General features: G+C 39.8%; 1 protein-coding gene across 1 annotated transcript in view; it reads left to right on the forward strand.

Moving 5' to 3' along the window:
• HECW1 (HECT, C2 and WW domain containing E3 ubiquitin protein ligase 1) overlaps window positions 1–5383 on the forward strand; it is a 116225-nt gene that overhangs the window by 7994 nt on the left and 102848 nt on the right. The window lies entirely within an intron of this gene.

Below are 5383 nucleotides of genomic sequence, written 5' to 3' on the forward strand. Positions count from 1 at the left end.
TCTTGTTAGAGAAGAGGAGCTTCCCTTGCTCAAGGCTTTGCAAAGTTTTACCTGAGGCAGGAGCCTCAAAAGATGATGCTTGTCCTTCATCTCCCATCATTATCTCCACACAGAAAATTTAGGGCCAGGTACTGGTGATTACTGGCTGTCTTCCAGGAGGAAACAGTTTTCACACCAAAAGAATTTTAAGACCTGGCTAATGTGTACCAGCAAGATTTGAGATTTTGCAATTAAGACCTAGGAAGAAAGAACTAGAGCAGCGGTTCTCAACCTGTGGGTCGAGACCCCTTTGAGGGTCAAACGACCCTTTCACAGGGGTCGCCTAAGACCATCGGAAAACACATATATAATTACATGTTGTTTTTATGATTAATCACTATGCTTTAGCAGACGCTCAACACAGGAACTGCCCCTTGGTGGTCAGTGCCCTCCCACTAGGGGAGTGCCACTCAGCCAGAAGCCGGCTCACAGCGGCTGTAGTGGGAGCCTCTTTTATTCTACAGAAGAAAATTTGAGGGACTACAAAGATGTTTTAATCTATTAATCTATATAATAAAAGCCTAAGCAACTGTTACGGCAGAATGACTGGTTGCTGTGATACACACTGACCACCAGGGACAGACGCTCAACACAGGAACTGCCCCCTGGTGGTCAGTGCGCTCCCACTAGGGGAGTGCCACTCAGCCAGAAGCCGGCTCACAGCGGCTGTGGTGGGAGCCTCTCCCGCCTCTGCCGCAGTGCTAAGGATGTTTGACTGATGGCTAGCGGGCCTAAACTGTCAGTTGGACAACCCTCAAGGGCTCCTGGGCAGCGAGAGGGCGCAGGCTGGGCTGAGGGGTCCCTCCTTCCCAGTGCATGAATTTCGTGCAGGCTGGGCTGAAGGACCTCCCCCCCATCCCCCCACCCTCATTGCACGAATTTCATGCACTAGGCCTCTAGTATATTTTAACACATGAAGTATAAAATGTCTTACTTTGAATGTTTTGGAAGTTTATTTTATAACCTTGTATGTAGTTCATTTTTATTAGTGTTTCATGACTGGTTAAATAAAACACATCTGTTTGATATTTTAAATGTTTGATGTATGTCAATTAATTAAACTTTTCCATCATATTATTCTAACCATATGTGCATTAAATTACTCTCTTCAATCTAATTCAAATATGCTTAAGCCACCTTAAAAAGATATTAGACACAATTTCTTTGTGTTTAACACATGTTAACATTTTGATTAAGGCTATTATACACATTTTGACTTGTAAAACTTCTTTATAGATAATTAACATCAATATAAAATAATTAATTATAATTTTTTTGCTTTGTTGATATTTTTAAGTCTCAATTTCTATCTGCTAATCCGATTGCAAATGTTACTTTAATGCATTCACTCCCCTATTCTATTTTGACTACTTCTCATTTTTAATCTATTTTTTATTGTATATGTAACCTTTATGTGAGATTTATTTTGTCATATTTGTTTTTTAACCTACTTTGAGGAATTTTCATAGAAAAATTTAACCCATCTATTCTATCAGCTAAAAATGTATGTTTGACCTCAATTCTGTCATTGCTTTATGTTATTAAGGGTATGATAAAAACAATTGTTTGCTTCTATCTTCCTGGATTAAAAATAATTTAAATTTTACTTTATTTTTTTAAATCCTTATTACTTTTATTGGGGTGACATTGGTTAATAAAATTATATAGGTTTCAGGTGTACAACTCTATAATCCATCATCTGTATAATGGATTGTGTGTTCACCCCCCCAAGTCAAGTTTCCTTCATCACATTTATTCCCCCTTTAACCTCTTCTTCCTGACCCCCTCACTTCCCATCTAGTAATCCCCATAATGTTGTCTGTGTCTATGAGGCTTTTTTTTCTTTCCTTAATATCTTCAACTATTTCAGCCAGCACTCCAACTCCTTCACTCTGTTAGTATGTTCTCTATGTCTACAAGTCTGTTTTTCTTTTGTTTGTTAGTTTCTTTTGTTCATTACATTCCACATATAACTGAAATCATAGGGTACTTTTCTTTCTCTGACTGGCTTATTTCACTTAGCATGAAACTCTCAAGGTCCATCCATGCTGTGTAAAAGGCAAGATTTCCTCTTTTTTTTATTGCCAAGTAGTATTTTCATTGTATAAATGTACCACTGCTTTTATATCCACTCATCTACTGATGGGCACCTGGGCTGCTTCCAAATCTTGACCATTGTAAACTGTAAGAACATAGGGATGCATATATTCTTTCAAATTAGTGTTTCAAGTTTCTTTGGATATATTCCCAGAAGTAAAATTGCTGGGTCATAAGGCAGTTCCATTTTTAATTTTTTTGAGGTAACTCCATATTGCTTTCCACAGTGGCTGCAACAATCTGCATACCCACCAACAGTGCACTAGGGTTCCCATTTCTCCACATTCTTGTGGAATCTCAGCTTCCACATGTGGGAGTTGGGCCTGCCTTTTCTTACATCTCTGCCCTTGCTACCAGACTCAGTGTGGCTTCTTTTATAAATACTTGGTTACAGCCGGCTGAAAGCAGGTATCTGGGGTTTATTTACCTTCTATAATTGAAACTTTGTTGCTTTGAGTGGAGCTCAGAGCCAGCTGCGGCAGCTGGGAAGCTTGGCTTCATCCATCATTGGGGCAACCAAGCCTCCTGCTTGCTCCAGCTCCGTGGCTGCTGGCCGCCATCTTGGTTGGGTTAATTTGCATATAGTCGCTCTGATTGGCTGGTGGGTGTGGCTTAAGGCATAGCGAAGGTATGGTCAATTTGCATGTTTGTCTTTTATTAGTGTAGAGAAGGAAGTCAATGTGAACCTTAGCAGCTACAAACAATGCCTCTTATATCTGTCTTTCTCCTTCCTAAAACATGATGCTTTTCATTTCTTTGATTCTACTTCTGGGTTTGGTTTCTTTCTTTGAAAAGAAAAAGAAATTCCACAGGTTACTGAGAGAAACCAACAAGAGATAAGTGAGAAAAAAGAAAACTTCTAGGACCTTCAAAAATGAGTACAAAAAAATTATTTGTAAGATAGAAAAGTGGCCAAAAAGTTTTCAATAAGATGGTTAAGGTTGTGAAGTAGGTTAATTGAAGGTGATCTCAAAACGTGTTGTCTCAGAATTTTGGATTCAACTGGAATGGAAAGCCTTCAGTCACACACCAATATTCTTTCAATTCCAACAGCATCTAACTTCAATAGCCACATGAACTGATATTTTATTAATTCCTTTTTAAAATTTATTTCTGTACTGTTCCTTTCTCATACATACTCTCTGCTCATTAATGATTTCTTACAGGTAAATCCTAACTCAAGGGTCCAAGATGGCAGCATAGGAGGATGCTGACCTTGCCTCCTCCCAAGAACATATCAACTGAATACTTATAATTAGCAATTCTCCTGAAAGACAACTGAGGGCCAACTGAACAGCTTCTGCACAACAAACAAGAGAGAGAGACGGCAGAGAGAAAGTTGGGGAACTGTGAGAGCACTCTGGGAGCTGAGGAAACCATCAGGTCTGGAACAAGGGGTGACTGCCATAGTGTGGGTATAGGGGGCCTCTTTGCAGGCCAGAAGGGAGTGGCATAACATATTCAAAGTATGAAAAGCAAGGACCTACAACCAAGATTACTCTACCCACTAAGGGTGTCATTTAGAATCAAAGGAGAGATAAATAGCTTCCTAGACAAGAAAAAGCTAAAGGAGTTCATCACCACCAAACCAGCATAACAAATGTTAAAAGGACTTCTTTAAGAAAAACAAATATGAATAATAAAATGGCAATAACTACATAACTATAACTATCAATAATTACTTTAAATGTAAATGGATTAAACATTCCACTCAAAAGACATAGGGTGATTGAATGGATAAGAAAACAATGCTCAGCTGCGTGGCTGCTGGCCGCCATCTTGGTTGGCAGTTAATTTGCATATCACCCTGATTAGCCAATGGGAAGCGTAGCAGAGGTATGGTTAATTACCATGTTTGTCTATTAGATAGGATTAGTATTGTTGAAAGCATTGAGACAGTGAATTATTATTATTGTATTTATAAATGTTTGGAGTATATTGGAAGCTTGATACATATGATTCATACATGGGTGGCTTTAAAATTCACAGCAAATCTTTTCATTTCTCCACCAAATACACCTCATTTTAAGTTAGGGCAGCTGAATTCTGTTCCCTTTAGGTTCAAGGTCTTCTACTGGCAATGAGACCTTAAGGAAATTATACAACCCTATGTAGCCTGGGTTTTCTTCTCTATGAAATATGATGTTGCTACCCAGACTGTAGAGGGACTAAGAGGAATACCCAAAACAATGTGAGTGTGAGGAATAAATAAGTCAGTAAGGGTGGAGCTACCTTCACATCTTCCAAGCTTTCCACCGGTTTGGTTGTGAGAGAGAAATGGATGCCAAGAGGCTGTTCAGTGAAATAAGTTCCACTGAGGAGCAGCCATCTTACAGTGTTTGGAGGTGGGAGAGGCAAGAGGGGATGTGGTTTTGGGAGGTCCGTGCTCTGGTCTTAAGTAAGGAGTCTGGAGTCAGGGCCAACCCTGTTTATTCTAGGGGGGTACTGCATTTGCGGTATAGGAAAAATGACCACTCAGGCTGTGAATAATGTCTTATGTAGTGAGTGCTGGGCAGCAGAGCGGCAAGAAATAAATAAGCATTGTGAAGAATGCAAGTAGGTCATAGAATCACAGACTACAGAATGTGCTCAAAACCACTGCATCTTATGGGAACACAGGCCAAGTATAGACCAAGTGCACTTAGATTTAGGTACTGGGAGTAGCTAGCAACTGACAGTGACAAACATTTCAGTTCTGTTTGCATCTTGATTGGCTTTTCAAAGAGGATGTAGTCTCTGCTTCCAGTTCTAGCATTCTGATACTGCGTGCAGTTTAATATAAAACCCGGGTTGAAACCCAGGCTTGCCAACTATAGATTTTCTGGGAAGATTTTCATCCTTTGCATTTATAATTATGATGTTCTTTCCGTGTGTTTGTGGTGCAAATACTAGACAGTTTCTGGACATGTGTCTGTGAGTGTGCGTAGCTGTGTATTATTTAAGTGGGTAACGTGTGTACAACAGAGGCCAAGAACACCTGTTATAGGGTACCTACTGGGGTGTCTGTACCACGTCCTTTCTCAACACACTGGTTGTACTTACATAGAAGAGCCAATGGGCCCCGAGCTGGTGCTGGATATGCCCAGTGTCCGTTCTGGGTGTTGGAAGGATAGGGCCCTGGGTAACAAGAATATATACACATACTTTGAATAATTATAAAGGCAGTGTTTATTAAAGTACATTTTATTTTCAAAATTGGACTATCAGCTGTAAAGTGTATACACATTTGGGAGGACTATATGTATGT

The sequence above is a fragment of the Myotis brandtii genome, unplaced genomic scaffold, assembly GCF_000412655.1.
Source record: "Myotis brandtii unplaced genomic scaffold, ASM41265v1 scaffold3280, whole genome shotgun sequence".
Taxonomy (NCBI): Eukaryota; Metazoa; Chordata; class Mammalia; order Chiroptera; family Vespertilionidae; genus Myotis; species Myotis brandtii.